Consider the following 27791-nt stretch of genomic DNA (forward strand, 5'->3'; position numbering starts at 1 on the left):
ATTCATCCTTTCTTTTCTTTTTTAAGATTAATACTGTTAACAGAGTATTTTTTAGCAGAGGAGTATGGAAAATATTGGTTTTCCAGTTTAATATGGTAGTAAACCATGTCCTATCCTAAGACTTTAGATTAAGTAATTCTCTTTTCTGTTAATAAGTACTATCTGGTTTTTAAATGGACGGTCAACTGTCAAGTCCTCAGATGGTAGAAAAGAGCTCATTTTATTAGCCTAGCTATATGCCTACTACTTATGTAGGTGTAGAATACAATGATTGTGTGCTGTGTCTGTGTTGACATCGGGTTGAGGTTTCTATCAAAAGCAAGAAAAGATTTTTTTTCTTCCATTGAACTATGTGGGGAATGGAGGGTAAAAGGTTTCTTGCCTTTTGGCTTCAATTTACAAGTTGAGACCTTTTCATTCAAGGGAAAGGAAAATGATCAGTATTAATGGAAGCATATCCAGGACAGGTTAAGTGCAGGATAAGTTCTAAAGCAAGACCTTTATCAACCCACATGACTAGTAAAAGTGATGACATTGTTCGGAAAGAGCATAAAGTCCTAAATTGTCCTTCACAATGTGCTAATCTACCTACATGTCCTATACCCAAGTATGTCTAATTTTCAAAATACCAGATTTTCATGAACTGATAAGTGGAGTATATAAATCTATTTTCTCTGATTTTACATTCAAAAAAGCAAAATTTATTAAAATATGTCACTAAGTATTTGTCACTGAAAACAACTTTTCTTTCCTGAAATGTAGAGGTGGATTTAGAGTATTTCTTAGAAATTTGAAAATTTTAGTGTCAATTATCCATATTTTCCCTCTACATTTCTTCTTGCTATGTTTTTTGGTATAATTTCAAACTCCTTTGGGCTATCTTTATGTTTTTTGGTTACCTAATTTTGTTAAATACTCCCTTTTCCATCTTTCATGTCTTTAGTAATTCCTCACTATTTCTTTCCTGTTCAATTACTTAGAGACTTTATTTGTAATCTGTCAGCATATTCACAATCTTTAATTTCAGTTATTTTGTTAGGCAGATATCTGTCTTTTTAATCATTAGCACAGTTTTAGCACATAAAATTTATATATATATTTATAAATATGCATTCATGTACAGATAAATTATTTATATTTGTATTACTATAGAGTAATGCAATATACCATTACTATTTATAAATGTTTATTATATGCATATTTGCTTATATTCATAGAAAGAGTAGATATATAAAAGGGGAATATAGTATGTAGAATTTTCCAAATTTATTTAGTCACAAGCCTGTCCTACTCTGTTTTTTTCAATAGAGCATCTCACAGGAATGGTGTTCTGTGGATTATGTTTTGGAAAATGTCATTTATTCATTCATTCTACCAATAAATATTTATATGTTAGTCATTAGGAATACAACAGGAATTAAAACAGTAGGAAAAAGAATCTTTACCCTCATGGAAGTTACATTTTTGTGGAGGAGGCAGTCAGTAAACATAATAACAAAGAAAATTGTGAAGTACATTAGAAGGTGACAGGAGCTGTGGTGTGAAATAAACCAGGGAGGAGACATGGAGTACCTGGAATAGGTCAAGAGTTTGAAATAGGTGGTCTTGTAAAGATTCCTGGAAAGAATGATATTTGAACAGAGATTTGAAGGAAGTAATGGAGAAAACTATGCTGATAATTGAGGGCTGGGAAGTGTTTCCAGCAGGACAAAGAGCAAGTGCAAAGGCCCTGAGGTTGCAGAGTTTTAAGATTCGTTAAGAGGCCAGATGGCTAAAGCATGTTAGGGGAGGGGTAAATTGCAGAGCTGAAGATTAAGCGATAATGAAGTCAAATTATGTAGATGATTCTAAGCTTCTGGCCATTAGAGGTTTTGGAACATGGAAGTAATACATTATCTGACATATTTAATATGGATAACTCTGGCTGCTGAATAGAGAATAGATTGTAGTGGGATGGATAGAAGAAAGGAAACTTCTTAAAAATCTTTTAAAGTAATTTGGGCATGAGTTGGTGGTGACTGGGATCAGAGGAATAACTAATGATCAACTAGTGAGAGAAGGTCAGATTATATGTGTATTTTGGTAATAGAGAAAGCAGCATTTGCTGAAGGATTGGACATAGGACAGGGAGAGGAGAGGAGAAAAAAGGAAGGGAGGCAGGGATATTAGGGGGTGGGAGGGAAGGGTTAGGGAGGGGGAAGGGGGGAAGAGGGAAATACGCCTGAACAACTAGAAGAATGGAGCTGCCCTTAATGGAGATGATGATGGCTGTGAGGGGAGAATAAGTTTAGGTGGCCGTGAGCAGAGAAGATGGGATTTGGGTGTATTATGTCTGAAATGTGTATTCCACATCCAAGTGAAGATGTTGACTAGGTAGTTGGATGTACCAATCTTGACTTGAGGGGTGGGGTTTCGTCTGGAGATAAAATTTCTCCATTCTAAATTACTGTTAAACTTTGTGTCATTTTACACTCTGGCAGTGCAGAATGAATTCTTTGGTGAGATACCTTTGGGAAATTTACTCACATATCTGCTGCCTCGCACACCATACTGGAGAATCATGGGCTGCATGACACCGAAGAGTTGGTGGACTGATACAGATATTTACAATAGAAATCAGAAAACACAATTACGAAGATGTTCTAAATGGAATTTGATAGATGCAATATAGCTTAGCGAATGGAGGGATGTCGATTCAAATCCCAGATCCTCCACTAACTGGCGGTATGAACCTCAATTTTCTCATCCAAAATCATAAGCCATATTATCCTTCTTATAGGATTATTGTGAGTATTAAATTTTACATGTGCATCTAAGCACAGTGTTCCACACAAATAGGCACTCCATAAATATAAATAATTACACAAATTTTGATGTGTTTTAAAAGGACAAAAAACTAATAATAGTAATGCTATTAATGTTATGTAATAGCATATGCTGGCAATTGTGATGAGTAATGGTGTAAAAATACATCCAGGTGCTTCCATTTCGTAACTGGCTACAGGTGAGAATGTGTTGATAAAGATGGAATGATGGTTGATGGCAAATTTCTAAATTATTGTCAGTATAGTAATTTTTTCTTTTTCCTTTTATTACACATTTACTTATTTATTTAAACTAAGTTATTTTTAAGTAGGTAATATGTAACATAAAATAAATATAATAAGTATAGGACGATATATTGAAGATTAATCAGTCACATTTACCTAAGCCCTCCCACTACCCTCCTTTTTTTTTTAAGGCAGCCATTGTTGCCAGTATAATCCGTACTCTTATCAAATATTTGTAAGCATATCTGATAAATTCCTGGAAATGTAATTGCTATACTTAAGAGTTTATGTGCCTTTAAATATTGTCAATAGATATTGTCAAATGATGTTCCCTGGATGTTACCCCAATTCACAATTCTAACATCAGTGTATGAAGTTGCCTCTTTCCCTACAAGCTCACCAAGAATAAAATTTTTAACGTGATTTTTCTATACTGTCAGATGAAGCTAATTATTTTATTTATTTTTAATGCTATTTATTTATATTTTATTAATATTTTTACGGTAAAACAACCTTGACTGTTTCAAATCAATGGCAACATATCAAGGAGCTCTGAAGTACCAAAACTGCTCTTTTGAAATGAAGGCTAATTATTTGCAGTTATAAAAAGGTCACTGCAACAGTTGCTGGTAAGCAACAGGTAAATTTACACAGTTGTTGCTCTCAGATATGTCTTTTTTTCCCCCCTATTGTTTGCTGGGCATATTTGCAAATGCCAAATTATTCTTCGTCTTTATCATTTCACTAGGAACATTTTAAGATGTCATTTCATAGAATATATATAAAGAGGAAAATCACTTCTCGGCCTTTTGGCTAAGATCAAGTGGAAAGAGGAAAGATACATTTCTGAGTAAACAGTAATAAGGAGCACAAGTTGATGATTCATGTTCATTTAAATAAATATTCGATAGATTTTGGTGACAAATGTGTTTCCTTCGAAATCAAATATCTAAAAACATTTTGAACTGAACAAAAAGAGATGGAAGACAATATGAAAGAAGAGAGGGGCCAGATTTAATAAACGACATTCAGCATAAATGTTGCACAAAGGTTATTTCATTGTTTTGGGTCATTCATGGCTTCTCAGTGTCAGGTCAGAGGGGTTTGTTTCTGTTAGGTAGAGATTCTGGAATCCCTCAAATTTTACCTCTGTGATATGGCTGTACTAGCGAGCAGTTTGGGGAGCAAAATTTTAGGCACAGAGGGAATGCCATTTCTATGCAAATTTAAAAATATCCCTATGCTTCAATTACTATTAATGGGCATAGAGGAAGGAAGTCTGCAGAGGAACAAATTCTCTAGTTTAGGCAGATGCTTCCTTAAAAACTCTTAGTAATATCCACAGTATTGTAAGGCCTTGTACATACTAGGTTGTCAATAAATATCTGTTGAATAAATTAAAGAATGAAATAAGAGAGAATTTCATAATTTTCTTTTTATTTAAAGATTTTATTTATTCATTTGAGAAAGAGAGAGAGCACAAGCAGGGGGAGAGGTAGAGGGAGAGGGAGAAGCAGACCTCTCACTGAGCCAGTAGCCCGAAGCGGGACTCGATCCCAGGACCTGGAGATCATGACCTGAACCAAAGGCAAATGTTCCACCATCTGAGCCAGGTGCCCCAAGAATTTCATAATTTTCATTAGTGTTTTCATTTATAGTATAAAGGGGAAATAATGTTTCACTGAGTAAGTCAGGGCTTTGTAACAAAGATTTTCTTCAAAGAGGACAAGAAAATTTTCATTTGTTTTGCCAGATCTCTTCAGTGTCTTTGCTATTATTGGTTGCCAAACCGACATCTTGAATATTAAACCATTTAGTCACTAGCTCCCACTTTAAACCCATATCATTAATGCCTGAAGCAGCTGCATTATTGAATGGATTTCACTCAAAGCTGACTTGAAGCTAGTATATATATATATTACTCATGTCAGTGCATTCTTAAGTTTCCCAAATATTTTCTCTCACAGACTTTGACTATTTTAACTTAGCTCACTTCTGTAGAAAACTGGGAATATGTAAAGATAAATTTTGAGCAACTAAGCCAGATAACTATGATTACGAACTTACTAATAATTAAAAATGGCATATGGCAAACATGAAATAAACCTTTTCAGATGAAGTCCAAATTCTCTATGCTTCCAAAATTCCAATCTGTTGATGCTCTTCGACTCAACCATGTATTTGAAAGGGCAGGACTATTTCATGGGTCAGCTTGAATCTCAGCTGGTATGATTATCTGTCTTTCAAGAACTTCCATCTCATATAGTCTATGATAGAGGTTCCAAAACCAAAATGGTAGCCCAAAGATGAGAGTCTGACAAACTGCTCTGGTTGGTCAAGAAATTAGAAAAAACAAAACAGAAACAATATAATGTGGTCTTCATAAAGTGAAATTTAGTCCATTTTTATAAAAAAAATTGAGTTGTCATCTCATTTTTGATGTTTAAATATCCATTATAAAAGGGAATAATGATCATAATGCATAATAGTAATCATTATATATCAGCCAAAAAAAATAGTTTATTACTCAACATGCGTCCCCTAACATTTTTTTCCTTAGCTGATTAGAGAGTAAATTCTAATCTCTTCAAAGATTTTTTTAAAAAAGATTTTATTTATTCACTTGACAGACAGACAGCACAAGCAGATGGAATGGCAGGCAGAGGGAGAAAGAGAAGCAGGCTCCCTCCTGAGCAGGGATCCCGATGCGGGGCTCGATCCCAGGACCCTGGGATCATGACCTGAGCCGGAGGCAGACGCTTAACAGACTGAGCCACCCAGGCGCCCCTCTTCAAAGATTTTTATTTATTTATTTTATTTTAAATAATCTCTACACCCAATATGGGGCTCGAACTCACAACCCAGAGATCAAGAGTTGCATGCTCTACCGACTGAGCCAGCCAGGTGTCCCTCTAGTCTCTCTTATAAGAGAGTTGTACTTCCCATTTAACTAGCTAATGACCATCCCTCCCTATAATATTCTATTAGAATCATGCTACATTTATATTTCTTTATTACTTGAATTGTATTAAATACATTCCCTTAATGAACATATATTAAGCTCGCTTTCTTTTTATCTCTCTCTCTCTATATGTATGTATGTGCATGTATTATTATATATGTAATATATACACATATGTGTGTATATATACATATATACTCATATATCCACACACACATGCACTAACACATTCTATGTATATAAATAGCATTCACTAGTGTAACGTGTAATGACTGGGTATTTGATTACTACTGCCTAGCACTGCATCTAATTTGACACATTTTCTTGATTTGAGCTTTCCACTGTCACCTTTTAAATTCTCTTTATTTTCTGCTATCTTGTTCAAATAAAACTAATTGTTTTATAAACATATAGTTGAAGTGTACTTAGAAAGCTAAGAAACAAAAGTCACCATCAGAATCCCAACAGTTTATTTTATACTCACTGAGAAATAAAAACAAAAGCCAAAGAATAAAAGGTACCAAAATTAGAAGTATGTCTTAACCGAACCCTGCAAAAGTGCTATAGAGTTTGAGTTATTTTTCTTAAGAAGAATGAAGCCTGCACATCACTGAGCTCCAGATTTTGGGGAGAAGTTCTAGCCCACTGCTTTTCGGCACTTGAATCGGCTTAAAGGGAATTGTCTGCCGTGCTTGATGGTTTGGCAGATTCTGGAAACTGCTGGATGTTCTGGGCTCAATGGAGTAGAACACCATAGGCTAAAACTGATTCATGATCCACTTAGTGGTGAAAAAAAAAAGTTTTACCTGGGGGAATTATCTTTTCCTCTAACACTGTGTCCTGGGTTGTGGCTCAGAGTAATTTCACAAAACATTCCAAAGTGGAAATATTTTTCCCTCGCTTCCAGTATGGTGGTTGATGCCTTTGGGTGAAAAGTTAGTACGGTAGATAAACTGTTATGTTTTTGGCTTATCTTCACAGCTTATTTCTGTTGTTGTAGTTGCGTAGTACTCTTATTTAAAATATTCTGAAACAAGATTGGTAAGTCTAGAAAAATCTGTCCCCTTTTCCAAGTCATAAATTAAAAGTGAATTCCAGAAGTTTGCAAAAGTGACTTTGACTTTTGTAGAATAGTTTGCAAAATGTCTTCAGGTACACAATTTTATTTTTTTAAGATTTTATTTATTTATTTGAGAGAGGGAGACAGTGAGAGAGAGAGGGAGAGAGAGCATGAGCTCACAAGCAGGGGGCAGGGCCAGAGGGAGAGGGAGAAACAGACTCCCCACTGAGCAGGGAGCCAGATGCGGGGCTCCATCCCAGAACCCTGAGATCATTACCTGAGCCGAAGGCCGACACTTAACTGATTGTGCCACCCAGGTGCCCCAAGGTACACAGTCTTATTCGATAGACAGGACTCCCGTGAAAGAGACCCAAGTAGTGACTTGTCTACATTGGCTCAGCTCTTAAGTGTTACAAGTCCTTTTCTGAGGACACACTGTTTCTGATGTTCTATATTATTTCTTTCATCTAAAGTATTTTTCTGCCCCTGTATATTTTAACTACCCATCTTGACTTGATGATCCAGTGGAAAAATTATAAGGAAATCAAACATCCTTAATTATTTAATACACATGTTAGAAACTTTCTCATATATTCATTTCCTTGGATATTCATTATCTTTCACCTTTTTAATTTCTTTTCTGTGTTTAGAGAAAAATCATGGTTTATGAAAGTCACTGAGAGATAATTATCTGCCTGTAATTGATGGTAACTGCTTGGAATTTTCCAGGGACTATGTGGGTTATGGCTGGTCATCACATTAGAATCCATCTCATGGGGTTCCATCATGCTGTTTGAAAACAGTGTGAGAAATGGTAGGAAACTACTAAGAATTTCACGCTCAAATGACCCAAGTGGCTTACTCTGGATCCTGTCTGATATTTTTCATTTTTAATATGAAGACTGGGATTTGTGATTTAAATTTTATTTGGCAAAAATCATCCTGCTGAAAACTTGAACTCTATTTTGTCTATTCTTTATTTCTGTGCTTTCTTCCTTTTTATTATTAGAGAATTAGAATAATTATAATGCAAAGAATCACCTCCTCCACAAAGCCTCTTTGATGAGTGCCAACAATTCCCATTCTTCTGTCCTTGTTCACTAGCTTGCATGATCATGAATTATCTTTTGTTTTCTAGTTAACATATTTATACTTTGTGCATCTTCTCCCCTTCCCCACCCCAAGTTCAGCTCTCCATCTAGGTACCCGAGATGGCCTCTACTTTGTTTCCCTAATAGTTAATGTGACAAAATTTTCTGACTTCTTGGTCTGGTAAGATTCAGAGTGTACAAAATGAGGACTGAAGATAGTAAAATTAAAAAATGGATTAGATGTACCGCAGTGCAGTGCCATATAAGAGACCACAATATGAGAGATGTAAATGCAATTCTCAATGCTCCTCAAATTTCTTTAGCTTAGAGATGCCATTTCTGTCCAGGCAGAATTTTTTAAAATTTATTTTATTGTGAATATAATGGATTAATGGAGAAGTACATAAAATAAAAAATATTGGTGCAAAAACTACATCTGTGTCACACCACCTAGGTTAAGAAATAGAGCATTGCTAGAATCCCAGAAAATCTCAGGATGACCCATCTCAATGCTGCTGATTTTTATGCTATCCACTTCCTAGCTTTCCTTAAAATTTTACCTCTCTTGTGCAGTCTGTAGTGGATGCTGTTTGTCCTCTACCCTCCCTCTCACACTTCCTTTAGCAGATGCTGCGAGTTTTGCATGGCAAAAATTCACAGCTGTCCACTTATTTGGAGAATTGCCGTTGGCCAAATGGGAATCTCCACAGCCTCAGCACTGACTGATTAGCCCTGTGGCACAAAATGCCAATCTGGGACTCAAGGTGCAACTAACCGATGCTCCCATGCTTCACCTTGAGATCAGACAGAAGCTAGTCTCTAGCTAAGACCTCATTCTTGTAGTAGTCTTTCCCCTGCCTTCTCTTGCTTCCTTTACTGCCTTCTCCCGACAGCATAGCTTCAGTGAATGAATCCCTTGAACAAGACTTTCTGTCTCAGGCTCTGATTCTAGGGAGTTGGAGCTAAGACACATTCTGTATTAGTTTTCTACTATCATTTAACAAATTACAACAGACTTTGTGACTTAAAACAACACTTATTTATGGTCTTACAGTGTCTATGGGTCGAGAGAGTCCAGGCATGGCTGAGCTAGGTTTTCTGCAAGGCTGCAATCAAGATGTTGGCTGGGGTGTGGGGGGGTCTCATCTGAACATTTGAATCTGGAAAGATCCGCTTCCAAGCTAACTCAGTTTGTGGGCAGAATTCACTTCTTTTCAGTAGGAATGAGGGTTTCATTTTCTTGCTGGCTGTCAGTCAGCTAGAAACCCTTGCAGGAACTCAACTGGAAATCCTTGCCCCATGGTTCCTCCAACATGGTCACCTGCTTAATCAAAACTAGCAAGGAAAAAAGAGACTCCGGCAGGACAGGTGATACATTATTATGCAACATGATCATGTGTATCCCATCACTTTTGCCGTATCCTGCTGGTTAAAACACAGTCACAAGTCCCGCCCACATTCAAAAGGAAGGGGTCAAACAAGAGCATGAATACCAGGAGGTAGGGGTTATGGGAGCTCTTTTAAGAGTCTGCCTGCCACACATCTTAAGCCAGTTTAGACTAGTTTTGGCTGTTTTTGAATTTTATGTACTTGGGATCACACATTATGTGTTTGCTGTCTGTCTTATTTTTTCCCCTCTCATTTTTGTTCGTATACATACCCAGTTATCTCAGATCATTTACTATGTTTTTAAGATCCATCTATGTTTTGCATGTGGTTATATTCATTTTTATTCCTGTTCATTATTCATTATATTCATTTTATTGAATGAAAACTATTAAATTATTTTTTCATTCTAATATTTAGTTGGAATATTACTGGCTTTGATTGTTTCCACTTTTTTTGCTATTGCAAACTATGCAATGATGAAAATAATTGTGCATATGTCCTGATGCACATAGTTTCCCTATTTTCTGGAACTGTGCTTCTCAAGCTTCAGTGCACTTAAGAATCATTTGATAGACCTGTTGAAACCCAAAATCTGGCACCCAACCCTAGAGTTTCTGTTTCGGAAGGTCATGATGGAGATTTGTATCCTAAGGTCTTCTCAGGTGATGCTAGCGCTGCTTGTCGGGGTCCACACTTGAGGAACCACACTTGAGGAACCAGTGCTGTAGGATGCATTCTTGGGTGTGCGATTGCTGGGTCAAGAGTATTGGTATTTGTTAATACACATTTCCGGTGAATTTAACATTTTTTCCTCATGTAGACCATTTCTCTAATAGTTCTCAGAGCCTTAAAATTCACTTTGTTTGATATTACCATGATCACATTAGCTTTTTTGGGGTGTTTGATTTATCTTTTTTAAAAAATCATTTTACTTTCAAGCTTTTTATAAACTCCAGTTTCAAATGCGTATCTCATAAAGGGCTTATAGCTAATTATTATTTTAAAAAAATCAGTATAACAATCTGTTTTTAGCTTGACCATGTCGCTAATTTACATTTAATACAATTACTAAAATATTTCTTTGAGTTGGTTATATTCTTATGTCGTTAATATTCGTTTCCTTATTTTATATTCCCCTTCTTATTTTTTCTATATATACACACATATACATACACATACACATAAATACATATATATTCACAGTATATAAATAACACATATTTAAGAGTTTGGAAGTTATAAATTTTTCTCTTCCAAATATTTTAACATATGTATTCATGGCTGTACGCTAGAGATTTTACTATGCACCTATGATTTATCAAAGATTAATAATTATCTTTACCTGAATTGTCCTTTCAGAAAATGTAAGGCTCTTAGATTACTTTTTACTTAATTACCTGGTTCCAATTTATGTGTTCTTATATTATGTGCTTTAATTCTCTTCCTGTATATTAAACCCTGTAAGACACTTTTAATTTGATTTTCTATAATCAGTGTTTATTTAAATTTATGACATATGTACTGTTTTCTTTGCTTATCATGTCTTTCTGAATTTCTTTTTTTTTCATTTGTCTGACTTACTGATTATTTTTTTATTGTTATGTTAATCACCATACATTACATCATTAGTTCTTGATGTACTGTTCCATGATTCATTGTTTGTGCATAACACCTAGTGCTCCACGCAGACTGTGCCCTCTTTAATGCCCATCACCAGGCTAACCCATCCCCCCACCCTCCTCCCCTCTAGAACCCTCAGTTTGTTTTTCAGAGTCCATCGTCTCTCATGGTTCGTCTCCCCCTCCGACTTACTCCCCTTCATTCTTCCCCTCCTGCTATCTTCTTCTTCTTTTTTCTTAACACCTGTTGCATTATTTTTTTCAGAAGTACAGATCTGTGATTCACCAGTCTTGCACAATTCAAGCACTCACCATAGCACATGCCCTACCCAACGGCTATCACCCAGCCACCCAATCCCTCCCACCCCCCACCACTCCAGCAACACTCAGGTTGTTTCCTAAGATTAAGAATTCCTCCTATCAGTGAGGTCATATGATACATGTCTTTCTCTGATTGACTTATTTCACTCAGCATAACACCCTCCAGTTCCATCCACATCATTGCAAATGGCAAGATCTCATTCGTTTTGATGGCTGCATAATATTCCATTGTGTATATATACCACCTCTTCTTTATCCATTCATCTGTCGATGGACATCCTGGCTCTTTCCACCGTTTGGCTATTGTGGACATTGCTGCTATAAACATTGGGGTGCACGTACCCCTTCGGATCCCTACATTTGTATCTTTGGGGTAAATACCGAGTACTGCAATTGCTGGATCGTAAGGTAGCTCTATTTTCAGCTGTTTGAGGAACCTCCATACTGTTTTCCAGAGTAGTTGCACCAGCTTGCATTCCCACCAACAGTGTAGGAGGGTTCCCCTTTCTCTGCATCCCTGCCAACGTCTGTCGTTTCCTGACTTGTTAATTTTAGCCATTCTGACTGGTGTGAGGTGGTATGTCATTGAGGTTTTGATTTGGATTTCCCTGATGCCGAGCGAAGTTGAGCACTTTTTCATGTGTCTGTTGGCCATTTGGATGTCTTCTTTGGAAAAACGTCTGTTCATGTCTTCTGCCCATTTCTTGATTGGATTATTTGTTCTTTGGGTGTTGAGTTTGATAAGTTCTTTATAGATTTTGGATACTAGCCCTTTATCTGATATGTCATTTGCAAATATTCTCTCCCATTCTGTCGGTTGTCTTTTGGTTTTGTGCACTGTTTCTTTTGCTGTGCAAAAGCTTTATTATCTTGATGAAATCCAAATAGTTCATTTTTGCCCTTGCTTCCCTTGCCTTTGGCGATGTTTCTAGGAAGAAGTTGCTGCAGCTGAGGTCGAAGAGGTTGCTGCCTGTGTTCCCCTTTAGGATTTTGATGGACTCCTGTCTCACGTTTAGGTCTTTCAACCATTTGGAGTCTATTTTTGTGTGTGGTGTAAGGAAATGGTCCAGTTTCATTCTTCTGCATGTGGCTGTCCCATTTTCCCCACACCATTTGTTGAAGAGACTGTCTTTTTTCCATTGGACATTCTTTCCTGCTTTGTCAAAGATGAGTTGACCATAGAGTTGAGGGTCCATTTCTGGGCTCTCTATTCTGTTCCATTGATCTGTGTGTCTTTTTTGTGCCAGTACCATACTGTCTTGAGGATGACAGCTTTGTAATAGAGCTGGAAGTCCAGAATTGTGATGCCACCAGCTTTGCTATTCTTTTTCAATTCCTCTGTCTATTCGGGGTCTTTTCTGGTTCCATACAAATTTTAGGATTATTTGTTCCATTTCTTTGAAAAAAGTGGATGGTATTTTGATGGGGATTGCATTGAATGTGTAGATTGCTCTAGGTAGCATTGACATCTTCACAATGTTGGTTCTTCCAATCCATGAGCATGGAACGTTTTTCCATTTCTTTGTGTCTTCTTCCATTTCTTTCATGAGTATTTTATAGTTTTCTGAGTACAGATCCTTTGCCTCTTTGGTGAAATTTATTCCTAGGTATCTTATGGTTTTGGGTGCAATTGTAAATGGGATCGACTCCTTGATTTGTCTCTCTCCTGTCTTGTTGTTGGTGTATAGGAATGCCACTGATTTCTGTGCATCGCTTTTATATCCTGCTACTTTACTGATTTCCTGTATGAGTTCTAGCAGTTTTGGGGTGGAGTCTTTTGGGTTTTCCACATACAGTATCATATCATCTGCAAAGAGTGAGAGTTTGACTTCCTCTTTGCCGATTCGGATGCCTTTGATTTCTTTTTGTCGTCTGATTGCTGTGGCTAGGACTTCTAATACTATGTTGAATAGCAGTGGTGAGAGTGGACATCCCTGCTGTGTTCCTGACCTTAGGGGAAAAGCTCTCAGCTTTTCCCCATTGAGAATGATATTCGCTGTAGGTTTTTCCTAGATGGCTTTTATGATATTGAGGTATGTACCCTCTATCCCTATACTCTGAAGAGTTTTGATCAAGAAAGGATGCTGTACTTTGTCACATGCTTTTTCTGCATCTATTGAGAGGATCATATGATTCTTGTTCTTTCTTTTGTTAATATATTGTATCACGTTGATTGATTTGCGGATGTTGAACCAGCCTTGCAGCCCAGGGATAAATCCCACTTGGTCGTGGTGAATAATACTTTTAATGTACTGTTGGATCCTCTTGGCTAGTATTTTGGTGAGAATTTTTGCATCCATGTTCATCAAGGATATTGGCCTGTAATTCTCCTTTTTGATGGGGTCTTTGTCTGGTTTTGGGATCAAGGTAATGGTGGCCTCATAAAATGAGTTTGGAAGTTTTCCTTCCATTTCTATTTTTTGGAACAGTTTCAGAAGAATAGGTATTAATTCTTTAAATGTCTGATAGAATTCCCCTGGGAAGCCATCTGGCCCTGAGCTTTTGTTTGTTGGGAGATTTTTGATGACTGCTTCAATTTCCTTAGTGGTTATAAGTTTGTTCAGGTTTTCTATTTCTTCCTGGTTCAGTTTTGGTAGTTGATACATCTCTAGGAATGCACCCATTTCTTCCAGGGTATCTAATTTGCTGGCATAGAGTTGCTCATAATATGTTCTTATAATTGTTTGTATTTCTTTGGTGTTGTTTGTGATCTCCTTCATTCATGATTTTGTTGATTTGGGTCCTTTCTCTTTTCTTTTTGATAAGTCTGGCCAGGGTTTTATCAATCTTGTTAATTCTTTCAAAGAACCAGCTCTTAGTTTCATTGATCTGTTCTACTCTTCTTTTGTTTTCTCTTTCATTGATTTCTGCTCTGATCTTTATTATTTCTCTTCTCCTGCTGGGTTTAGGCTTTATTTGCTCTTCTTTCTCTAGCACCTTTAGGGTTAGGTTGTGTATTTGAGACCTTTCTTGTTTCTTGAGAAAGGCTTGTATTGCTCTATACTTTCCTCTTAGGACTGCCTTTGCTGCATCCCAAAGATTTTGAACAGTTGTGTTTACATTTTCATTGGTTTCCATGAATTTTTTTAATTCTTCTTTAATTTCCTGGTTGACCCATTCATTCTTTAGTAGGATGCTCTTTAGCCTCCATGTCTTTGAGTTCTTTCCGACTTTCCTCTTGTGATTGAGTTCTAGTTTCAAAGCATTGTGGTCTGAAAACATGCAGGGAATAATCCCAATCTTTTGGTACTGGTTGAGACCTGTTTTGTGACCTAGGATGTGATCAATTCTGGAGAATGTTCCATGGGCACTAGAGAAGAATGTGTATTCCGTTGCTTTGGGATGGAATGTTCTGAATATGTCTGTGAAGTCCATTTGGTCCAGTGTGTCATTTAAAGTCTTTATTTCCCTGTTGATCTTTTGCTTAGATGATCTGTCCATTTCAATTAGGGGGGTGTTATAGTCCCCCACTATTATTGTATTGTTGTCAATGTGTTTCTTCGCTTTTGTTATTAATTGCCTTATATAATTGGCTGCTTCCATGTTAGGGGCATAGATATTTATGATTGTTAGATCTTCTTGTCGGATAGACCCTTTAAGTAGGATATAGTGTCCTTCTTCATCTCTTATTACAGTCTTTGTTTTAAAATCTAATTTGTCTGATATAAGGATTGCCACCCCAGCTTTCTTTCGGTGTCCATTAGCATGGTAAATGGTTTTCCACCCACTCACTTTCAATCTGGGGGTGTCTTTGGGTCTAAAATGAGTCTCTTGCAGACAGCATATGGATGGGTCTTGTTTTTTAATCCAATCTGATATCCTGTGTCTTTTGATTGGGGCATTTAGCCCATTTACATTCAGGGTAACTATTGAAAGATATGAATTTAGTGCCATTGTATTGCCTGTATGGTGACTGTTACTTTATATTGTCTCTGTTCCTTTCTGATCTATGCTGCTTTTATGCTCTCTCTTTGCTTAGAGGACCCCTTTCAATATTTCTTGGAGGGCTGGTTTCGTGTTTGCAAATTCCTTTAGTTTTTGTTTGTTCTGGAAACTTTTTATCTCTCCTTCTATTTTCACTGACAGCCTAGCTGGATATAGTATTCTTGGCTGCATATTTTTCTCTTTTCGTGTTCTGAAGATATCATGCCAGTCCTTTCTGGCCTGCCAGGTCTCTGTGGATAGGTCTGTTGCCAATCTAATGTTTCTACCATTGTAGGTTACATATCTCTTCTCCTGAGCTGCTTTCAGGATTTTCTCTTTGTCTGTGAGACTCGTGAGTTTTACTATTAGATGTCGGGGTGTTGACCTATTTTTATTGATTTTGAGAGGGGTTCTCTGTGCCTCCTGGATTTTGATGCCTGTTTCCTTCCTCACGTTAGGGAAGTTCTCTGCTATTATTTGCTCCAATATACCTTCTGCCCCTCTCTCTCTTTCTCCTTCTTCTGGGATCCCAATTATTCTAATGTTGTTTCGTCTTATCGTATCACTTAGCTTTCGAATTCTGCCCTCGTGTTTCTGTAGTTGTTTCTCTCTCTTTTTCCCAGCCTCTTTATTTTCCATCATTTGGTCTTCTATATCGCTGATTCTCTCTTCTGCCTCATCTATCCTAGCAGTTAGTGCCCCCATTTTTGATTGCATCTCATTAATAGCCTTTTTGATTTCGACTTGGTTAGATTTTAGTTCTTTTATTTCTCCAGAAAGGGTTTCTCTAATAACTTCCATGCTTTTTTCAAGCCCAGCTAGTATCTTTAAAGTCATGATTTTGAACTCTAGGTCCGACATCGTACTAATATCCGTATTGAGTAGTTCCCTGGCTGACGGTACTACTCTAGTTCTTTTTGCTGAGGTGATTTTTTTTGTCTTGTCATTTTGTGCAGAGGAGAATAGATGAATGAGAACAAAATGCTAACAGGATAACAACATCCCCAGGAAATATACTCTATACAAATCAGAAAAGACCTGAAACCAGGGGAAAAGTAAGGGAAAAAAGAAAAAAGAAAGAGAAAAGAAAGAAAAAAAAGAGAAAAAGATAAAAACAAAAACAGAACAATACAAAAAAACCAGAATATGATCAAATATGATCATAGGTCAGTGCATAGGTCAGTGCCACACAGTAGATTTTGGGCGTATTTTGGTCTGTTAGAAAAAAGTGCCTCCTAAAATTTTAAAGGAAGAAAGACATATATGTACAAAATAAGGGGTGATACAATGAAGGGATGGAAGATGACTGTAAAGATGAAAATTATAAAAGATTTTATAAGAGGAATTGATAAGATAAGGAGGTGTTTGAAAAAAGAAAGAAGATTTAAAAAAAAAAAGAAAAAAAAGGGAGAGAATGTGATCAGGCAGGAGACTAGAACAAAGCCATACACTAGTGATTTAGGGTATATTTTGATCTGTTAGAAGAAACTGTATCTCAAAATTTTAAAGAGAGAACAACTTACATATATTTATATATGGCAAAAATAAGGGTAACTACTATGAAGGGATAAAATATGACTCTAAAAATGAAAAATAAAAAATGTTTTTTTTAAAAAAGGGATTGATAAGATGTTGGTTGAAAAAGGGAAAAAGGAAAATTAAAAAAACAATTAAAAATTAACTTTGAAAAACTAATGAATCATGGTAAAAAAAAAAGCCATGAATTCTATGTGCAGTATTCCCCTAGCACTGGAGTTCTCCCATTTTCCTTGATCGGTAAACTTGGTCTTGGCTTGCTGGCTGTTCGTGCTGATCTTCTGGGGGAGGGGCCTGTTGCTGTGGTTTCCAAATGTCTTTGTCGGAGGCGGAATTGCCCCACCCTTGTGAGTCCGGGCTAAGCAAGCTGCTTGGGTTTGCTCTCAGGAGCTTTTGTTGTCTGCAAGCTCTGGTACAGCTTTGGAGGACCAGGGTGAAAATTGTGGGCTCCCAATCTCCACTCGGAGGAGCTGAGAACTCGGGGCCCCACTCCTCAGTGCGCCCCCAGAGAAAAGCAGTCACTCCCGTGTCCCCAGTCTCCAGCCACACTCCGTGCTCCCCTGGCCTGTGACTGAGCGTTTCTATCTCTTGCACCCGACCCCGTGTGGAGTCTCCAAACCCAGCAGATCCCTGCGGTGCACTCCCGCGCCGCTCCTCCTGGGGGAGGAAGGGGAGTCTCCCTGGCTCTGCCGCTCGTTGGGTCCCTGCTGGAGGAGCAGTGGCCTGAGTGGGCCACGGATCACAGTGTATGGCAACCCCGAGCTGAGAGCCCGCGCCTCGGCTCCGTCTCTGCAGCTGGCTTCCCCGCTCCGATACCTGGGAGCTCTGCCGCACTCAGGCACCCCCGGTCTTTCTGTGACCCCAAGGGTCCTGAGACCACACTGTCCCGCGAGCGTTCCACCCCCCGCTTTCCCACTGGAGCGATGTCCCCCCGCGGAGCCGACTTCTAAAAGTTCCGATTTTGTGCTCTGCGGCTCTATCACTTGCCAGAAGCGGCCGACAGAGGCCCCCCTCCCCCGCCGTCTGTCCCCCCGAATATTGCCTCGGATTCACTTCTCCGCACATCTTACCTTCCAGTAAGTCGTTGCTTCTCTGTTCAGAGAGTTGTTGCTACTTTCTTCTTCGGTCTCCTGTTGAGTTCGTAGGTGTTCAGAATGGTTTGATCCCTATTGAGCTGAATTCCTGAGACCAGACGAAATCCAGGTCTCCTACTCCTCCGCCATCTTGCTCCGCCCCCCTTTCTGAATTTCTGACCTTAAAATCTCCATGAATGTGGTCAGACTGGGTGTCTTATGGTCAATACCTAATAATACCAGTGTCTGGATTCCCAATGGGCCTCTTTCTGTTTTCTGTTGTTCCTTTTGGTTTGGCTCATTTTGTCTTATGAGTCTTATTATCTTTTTGTGTTGGACATTTTATTCAAAAATTGCTTTTAGAAATAACTTGAGGCTGAGCATGGTGTTTGTTTGTTTGTTTATTTTGTTTTTCCCAAGAGGATCGAACAGTAAGAGCCATCGCAGCAAAGGAATCCAGTTGAAAGGAGTAAGGGACTCTTTACAGAGTGTTGTGGGGTAAGAAACCAACAAGGGATGTGGAGTTACTTAGTCTAGTTTAAGAGGACATGGGGAGGTAGCAGTGGAGGGCCACCTGCGAAGCTTTATTTGGACATGGGTGCAACTCCTGCTTGAACTGCAGCAGTGGAGGATGCAATGTCCTGATTTCTCTGTCTCCCCATCCTATGAGGTCCTGACCATGCTTCCCCTTGTCCAAAACCAATTAGAAGCCAGAGGACATGGGAGCCTGAATGATGTCGTCAATTAGGGGTCAGTGACACTGACACAAAGAGCAGGGAAGGGAAGGGCAGAAAGTAAATCTGGAGAGCAAATGCGGAATAACAAGTATAGTGGATGTAGTTTTGCTTCTTCTGCTCCTTGCTAGGGCCAACGCTCCAGTTTTTCTGGGGCATCTAAGTAACCTATTGGAATAAAGCCGAACCTCTCACTGTCAGGGTGGAGACGCTCCATGCCTGAACTCAGAGGGGTGGTGACTCACTCGAGACTCCTATCTTGGTGGGCACTGTATGCCATCCTCTGCTCACTGAGTCCACTAAAAATAAAGCGTCAGCTTTGGCTGCCTTCAGGCAATCTGTACAGTATCCAGGGCAGAAACAGGAGTTAGCTATAATGTTCTTTGATCTCTTCCTGATTGCCCACTTCCTGTAACATTTGTATTAGAAATTTTGGGGGGAGTTGGGGAGGACCTTACTATTTTGTTGGTTTCCAGTAGAAAGGTTGGGCAGGGCCTGGCAAGTCATGGCCCATGGGACAAATCCAGCCCAATACTTGTTTTTGTAAATAAAGTTTGATTGGAAAAAAAAACCCATACCTATGTATTAATATATTGTCTATGACTCTATTCATGATGCAGTGACAGAGTTGGATAGTTGAGCTAGAGACAGTAGGACCCACAAAACCTTAATACTTACAATTAAGCCTTTTACAGAAAAAGCTTACTAAATTCTGCTAAACATGCCCATCATTGTCAGAAACCACCCATCCTTCCCACAAGAAAATTCAAAACATATATAACTCGCAGTGTGAAGCATCTTCATACATACCATGTAATTAAATTTTAGTGGCAAAGTTGATTGAGTTGAGTTTCTTTTCCTTATTATTATAGATTTCTCTAATGATGGTGATATTAATGAGATGTTCAGGGCTCAAATTGAAGTTAATTGGAAGGAAAATAAGTAGAAAGAAGTGTAGATTACTGGAAAAAGCTAATCAAACTGCCATTGATAGAGATAAATGGAAAACTATAACTTTAAAGTGATTAAAAATATGATTAAGGGATTTAATTAATGTACACACAAATAAATATTAGGCTTATAATCATTTAAATCATGTTTTGATAATATCTAGCACCTACTATGTGGCTGATAATGTGCTAGGATTTTTATGTGCACTATCCCAATCAAGTTCCAATCTCTGTTGAGTTAATTATAATTCTTCTCATTTAACAGATGGGTAGACTGAGTTCCAGAAAGTTTAACCAATTTGATAGTGATCTCAAGCTTGCAGGTATAAGTCTTGGGATTTGCATCCTCTTTAGGGTAAAAGCTTCAGAAGGACCATCAGGGGCCATTTCATGTACTTCCTTTAGACAACAGGATTGTGCAGCCCCAGCAGGTTTTTTTGTTCATGTTATAAACGCAGGGACAATCCCATCTCTGACTTTTTGATTCAGTGGCATATTGGAAAGAAAAATCAAATGGCAAAGGCAGAAATGTTTCTTTCTAAGAGATAGTAGGACAAATCTGATTGATTTGGGCTGAGGTATACTGACAATTCAACAGTAGCCAGCTGAAATTACCTTTCCAGCTGAGCACTGTCGTTAGTCTGGACTGCCGCAGGAATCCTTCATGGTGTTTCAGAAGCAACACAAGTCTTTGAGGTATCTTAGGACTCTGTTATGTATTTATTATGTTCATGAATATGAAAGAAGTGGAGGACATGTTGGGAAGCTTCAAATAAACTACAGATAGGCTCTGGGAACTTATAATTGCGTTTTTTAAAAGTTGTATTTTATGTGTACTCTTTATAAAACGTTTCTTCCCCATCAATTCCTAAGAGACTCTTCCTTAGCCTGAACTGAACCACTGGGAAGTTTTTTTGTCTCTTAAAATCCAATGGATGCTTAGGTTTCAGTGCCTTTCTAATGTCCTCGATTGCTTTCCAAGCAAGATATTTGTACTTAGGACTTTGTTTTGCTTTAACTTTGGCAAAGATTTGCCCCGAGTCTGAGGCCAAGAAGGAAATAATTTAGCTCCTAGAAGAATGACTTCATCTTGTCTGGTAAGTCGCAGGAAATGGGTTTGTTCTGGTAGAAAGATTACAGGTTACACTTTGGCAGCTGTCAGTACTGCAATAGATATAAAATGGTTTTATTTTAAAAATAATTAACTGTAGAAACAAATGCATAATTAAATTCTAAATAGTGTTGTACCAGTGGGTGTGTTTACCTATTGTAATCAGCCTGAGGTGAAAGAAGAACCAGTTAGGTTACTGAACCACTAGAATACAGCCAGTGTTAGAATCCTTCATTCTTTCCTTCCCAATTTTCTGCTCCACTGTCCCACTTTTTTACTTCTTAGTCTTGAAGAGAGAGAAATATAGGGGAAGACATGGTAGAAAAAGTCAGAGAGGTTGGTACTTTTTAGCAATGGAAACCCAAGTCTTAGGACATCACTGGAGAATCTGTTCACTTGGAGATTCCAATATGTGATCTCCACATAATGTAACACGAATGATTACTGAATGTTGATCTATGTGTTTTTTAGAATGTGTCTAACAAACATAGAGTCAAGTGCATAAAGTCTTGTCTCACACAGCTTGAAAACACTGAAAAATATTTTTGTGAGTTACCTTTACATTTCCTCTCTAGGACAAAGATCAAATAGAGGGATGACCTACAGTAATGAAATGGCCTCTTAAAGGTGGAGAAAATGATTGGAGCAAAAATATATCAGTACATTTAACTTTAAGTTTGCTTGCAATGATTGGTTCAATTTCAGACCCTCTTCTGGTTCATTACTGTTCTGCCACACACACACACATCCTTACCCAAAGGTTACTACTATCCCGAAGGTTCCACCATCATAGATTAATGTTGCCCACCTTGGAAAATTATACATATGGAGTCACACAGTATATACTCATTTATGTCTTTCTTCTTTCATCCGTGAGATTCATCCATGTCATTGCATTCGGTTTTAGTATGTTCATTCTCACTGTGTGACTGTACTACACATTATTTCTTAATTTTACTGTTGAAGGATATTTGGCTTGCAAGTCTGCCTCTAAGGCATGTGAAGTCATGGACAAACTGTTTTTTTGTTTGTTTGTTTGTTTTTGCAGGGTCTCTGCCTATATAGGTGATTTGAGTAAACATGAATTATAACATTTATGGGCTCATATGAATATACTGATTTATCAATAAAAAAGAATATACTGATTTATCAATAAACATTTAGAATAATAGGGAGAGAAGAGGTACTTACATATTTGTTTATTGTCCAATCAGCAGTCATAAAGATTCTTTATAATATCCAGATATCTTCTTGATAAGGTCCAGGAACTCTGTCTTAATGTTCTTTATTGTCACATGTTTTATTCCTGGCTAATGATTTTGTTCTTAGCACAAGGAAAAGTTAGCAACACTGTTACTATCTGCAAGGCCATGGCTCTTCAGAACCTGTTGATATTGAAACACTATAGGTCTTCTTGCCTTGCATTTCCCTAATACCTTTTTATTAAATCCTGGTTACCTTATCACCCATGGTCTTGCATCACCCATTGTGTCATCTGTGAACATTGGCTTCCAATGCCTCTGTCAAAGGTTGTTGCTTTACTTCATTGATTACGACCACACATGCAAGTCTTATCCAGAGTATGCAGGAAAGTATCAACAAGAACTCATTTTCTAGTCATGGTAAATTTACCATTGAGAATTTTATAAGATAAACATAGAACAACACATCTTGTAATTATGTCTTCTCTTGTAGTCTTTTAACTATAATCACTATAATCCTATCTTTCAGTGTTGGTTATAACCCCTGCGTTGTACATCCACCCACCATTGGGGATGATAGGCTAGGAGCCTATCAACTTGTACAAAAAATGTGGTTCCTGTTCATACAAGGAATATCCTTCCCTTGTTTGGTACAGCTTAAGAACAATCAAGGTAAGAATCAAGAGGACCCACTGGCATTACAGAGCACTGCTCTGGATAGCCCTTGGAGGAGACAGGCATGACCAGCCCTGGAGGACTTGCTGATATGCCATACATGTTCTGTGGAGATGGTCGATAATTATACTGGGTGTTCATGGTGGGATGTGTGCTGCAGGTGCAATAGATAAGAAGTGGGACTGAGGTAAGAGCTGGGTCTACATAGGTGGTGCAAATGCAGAGGTTGGCAGTGGACTCTTAGTAGCCTAGAGCCTGTATCTATCATGTGCCACCCAAAATTAGTGTATTAGCATCATTCTGGTGACTCAATCTCTTATGACTCTATAGAAAAAAAAATGCCAGCCAAGGAGTCTGGGACCTCCTTGGGGCATCTGGTCAACCCCATGAGTGGGCTAGAGTGTTGGAAAGCACCCAGGAGAAGGGAAACAGAGAGTAGGACCCGTAAGTCCTAGTTTGGGCTTAGACACCCCATGTGGATGGCAATGCCAGCTCCAGCCAATCCTACCCACCAGAAAGATACAGATAATTTCAAGGAAGTCACTCCAAAGCATGGGGTTCCTTGAGGCATTGCTAGGTACAGCCCTGCTTGTCTAAGGACAATACTGTTGGGTTGTTGCTGGTTTTAACCATTACAAATAAAGCTGTTAAGAATATTCTTGGTGCACATATGAACTGATTTCTGCTGGCCCTATACCTGTGGTGGAATTGACTACAATTATTTAATTATAACTGAATATAACATGAATGTTCACTTTAGTAGATGCTGACAGTTTTCCAGAGGATTTGTATCAAGTCACATTCCCAGAAGTTTGGCAATATCAGATCTCTACATCCTTGTCAAAATTTGGTGAGGTCATTGTTATTATTTATTTTAAAGATTTTATTTATTTATTTGACAGAGAGAGAGAGAGCACACAAGTAGGGGAGAGCAGCACACACGGAGAGAGGGAGAAGCAGGCTCCCCACTGAGCGGGAGCCCAACTCGGTACTCGATCCCAGGATCCTGGGATTATGACCTGAGCAGAAGGCAGACACCCAACCGACTGAGCCACCCAGGCACCCCTATTGTTATTATTTAAAACAAAAAATTAGCTATCCTGGTGGATTCAGTGGTACTTCATAATGGTTTTTATTCAGATTTTTCTGATGAATAATGATGTAGAGTACCTTTTCATACTCTTATTGGTCATGTTGATATCTTTGTTGATGATTTTTCTTTTTCAACTTTTCAATTTTTCTATTGAGTCTATTCAGTAGAAAAATGGCCTTTTTTTTCTTATTGCTTTGTAGATGTCTTTTTCTTACTGATTTGTAGGAGATCTTGATATATATCCTTAACACTAGTCTTTTATTGGTATTTATATTGCATATATCTTTATCCTGTGTAACATTTGCATTTTTATTCTCTTAATGGTGTCTTTGAGTGACAGAACATTTTAGTTTTAATACAATCCAACTTATCAACATTTTCCCTTTATTGTTAGTGCATTTTTCTCCTTGAGAAGTCTTCGTTTAACCCAATGGTATAAATATACTCTGTTTTCCTGTAGATGTTTTATTATTTTTTATTCTCACCATTCCAGTTGTTCTGGCATCAGTTATTGAAATGAGCATATTCTATCCCCCCTCTCCCCCAGTGTTGCACTGACATATTTGTGGAAGAGCAAGTGAATATGTGAGTATGGTTCTGTAATCTCTTTTCTGTTATGATAAATCTTTTCCTTTTAACCTTTTGTCAGTACCACAATGTTTCAATTAAGATAGTCACACAAGAAATCTTATTATATGGGAGTGTAATCTCTCCAAATTTATTCTTTTTTCTTAAATATTTCCTCCATTCTCTTGGTCTTTCTGACATCATTCATACCTTTATGTCAGGATTCCATCTAGGATAATTTTTCTTATACTTGAAAACTTCCTTAGTTTTTCCTCTTTCAGTGTATACATCCTGGCAATAAATAAACTTAGATTTATTTGTCTAAAATATCTGTACTGTGCCTTCACTTAGGAAAGATATATTTGCTAGGTGTTGAATCCTAGATTATCAGGGTCTTATTTTTAGATGGTTTCAAATTATTTTCAAGAAGTGTTTTTTTGTTTTTTTGGTTTTTTTGGTCGTTATTTGCTCTCATTATTTCTGATGAATACTTAGCTGTGGATCTTATTATTAGTCCTTTTGAAGATAATTTTATTTCCCTCTCTGGCTGCTTTACATTTTTTTTTAAATTTTAAAACAGCTTTAGATTAACAGAAAAGTTACAAAGTTAATACAGAGAGTTTCTGTATTCCCTGTACTCAGTTTCCCCTATTATTAACATCTTACCTATGGAATGTTGGTTACAATTCCTGAGCCAATATTGACACATTATTAACTAGAGTGCATACTTTAGTTAGCTTTTCTTATTAAAACTGTCTATTAAATTCTTACTCTTCAGTTGTGGTTATATTCGCTGGTGAAATCTTCCATTTTGCCCCCATTTTCTTGACATTTTAATCATAGTTATTTTAAAACCTCTGTCTAGGGCGCCTGGGTGGCTCAGTTGGTTGAGCGACTGCCTTCGGCTCAGGTCATGATCCCGGAGTCCTGGGATCAAGTCCCACATCGGGCTCCCAGCTCGGTGGGGAGCCTGCTTCTCCCTCTGACTCTTTCCCCTCTCATGCTGTTTCTCCCTCACTCGATCTCTAATAAATAAATAAAATCTTAAAAAAAAACCCAAAAACCTCTGTCTGATACCTCCAATATCTGTTCTACCAGTGGCTGTTTGATGTTTTTGTTTTTGTTTGTGGTCATGTGGTCTTCAATCCTGGTATGTCTTTTGATTGCATGCAGGACATTGTGTACGAGCACTTAGATGATGTTATCTTTCTCCAAAGAGTTTGGTTTTCTTCCCACAGGCAGATAAAAGAAGGACCAGTTATCTTACTAGAGTCAAGGCTTGGGTTCAGCCTTTCATTGGACAGTTTGTCCTTTTTATTTTTCTTTAATGGGGGCAACTTTTTGGGGGCAAGTCCTTTCTCATCTGAAATTTTGGATTCTTTACTGGGAGAAACTTCACCTTGATAGGTCTTGAGCCCTAACCTTATCTTTCCAGCAACAAAAAAACATCAGATACTTTTGCTCATCATTTTAGCTTCTTGGCCCAACTTTCCACTTGTCTTCTTGGTGACTTGCATGTACAGCTGAGATGTCAGCTAATATCTCATGGGGAAATTGCATGTACAATTTTCTAACTCACTTTTGTGTAGTTCCTTCCTGTCTGTGATCTTGGCCCCGCAAATCTGGGCATCTCTAAATTCTCACTTCTCTCTCACCAGCCTGATAGAATGGCCTCCAGCTCCAGATTGCTTTTGGCTTCTTTTTCTTGGGTTACAAAGTGGTAAATGCCTCGGGGAAAAGGCAGAGGCAAAAGTGAGTCTCATCTCAGTGAGCTTACTTTCTGTCTGTGATATCGATCTTTCAAGTCCTGTCTTCTTTGGATGATTTATGATGGCTTCAAATATTCATTCATTCATTCATTTTTGTATTTATTCAAAACAAATCTGCTTTTATTGCTGATCTGAGAGGGAGAGTTAATCTGAGGCATGACACTCCATCATGGCAGAGGTGGAAGGAAGTCACAGTTTTTCTTAAAATAATCCTTTGACCATGCCATACCAGGGCGTTTCGTTGCTTCCAGTTAGTATCTAGTTCCAACTTTTCTCCATCTTTTTGGCCGCTATATCTGGATCCCTTCTCTCTTTCTTTCCTCGAGCTTTCTTTTTTTCCTCTTTGGCAATAACAAATTCCTCTGCTTATCTTATGCAGAGTACTGCTGCTCTTTTTTGTTTGTTCATCCATTTGTGGTGGTGTTTTTGAAGCCTTGAACTCTGTTGTCACCTTAACTGGCAGGATCCATTGTCCACCCCAAGCTTTTAACTTCCACGTGAGGGCAGTTTCTACTTTAAGAGGAACTCTAATTTTGTTGTTAGAAAATTCTCCCCCTCCCCCTACCAAATTTCTACAAGTGTTTTTCTATATAAATGTTTTTATATAAATGTTGCCTAGTTCCAAAGAGAAATTGAAGGGGCTTGACAGAAGGAAGTCAAAGTCCTTAAACCTAAAGTGTATTTTTTGTTTTTATCTTGCTCTCAATTTGAAGAGCATTGTTTCATGTGTGTATTCCACTATGTTCTAAAATCTTAGAGAATATTTAAAACTTCGAACCTAACTTGAAGCTTCTCAAAGTTAAAGGAGATTTATTTATTTATGTATTTACTTACTTTTTTTAAAAAATTTACTTCTAACTGAAGCATTGATACTATGAATAATGCTTTGTTAAGCCCAAGTTCCTTTCCATTTTATTTTCTTAGGCTACTGTTCTGGATTCACTTAGATAATTTATCGTTTGAGCAGATTCTCAATGTGTATATGCTGTTCACTCATTCAACAAATGTTCTTTGAATGCTAACTCAGTGCCGTGCTCTGTGCTATGTGTTAGGCATGCAATGGTGAGCAAAACACACATGATCTCTGTCCCCATGGAGCCTGCTGTTCTGTGGGGAGGAACAGATATTAATTAATAAAATGACATAAAAATGCAACTACAAACTACAAACTGGAAATTGTTGAAAAGTAAATGTGCAGCCTCTGTGAGAGCAGAGAGGGATTACATCTTGGCTGGGAGTTGCTAAACAAAGCCTCGTTATGTTGAAATTTTACCCAAGGTTACATGTAATTTGTGTCATTACCCTGAATAGCAAGCAAGGTGAATGATTTTGTTATAACTGAAGTCAAAGCTTTTTTTCTGAATGTAGCATAAAATTTCTAATCATCACGAGATCATCACATTAATAAAATTCCAGTGCATAGGAGGCATCCCACAAGCCTACATATTGTATGGCTAGGATGTCCTTATTTTAAATATCACTCTATTTAATGGCATAGGTGGGTGGTACAGGGATAGAGAAAAAGAGAGTTCTTTGTTGCATAGTACTAAGTAAATTTAGATAGTGTATTATTTTAAAATTTCATTTATGCTTCTAGCTGGTGTTGATAGGTGGAAAGAAGGATGTGCTAATACTTTCCAGGGCAAATCATGTTTACTCCTGGTC

This window comes from Eumetopias jubatus, unplaced genomic scaffold (assembly GCF_037043125.1).
Source record: "Eumetopias jubatus isolate StellerSeaLion01/CBP00866 unplaced genomic scaffold, mEumJub1_p1.0 scaffold_15, whole genome shotgun sequence".
Classification (NCBI taxonomy): Eukaryota; Metazoa; Chordata; class Mammalia; order Carnivora; family Otariidae; genus Eumetopias; species Eumetopias jubatus.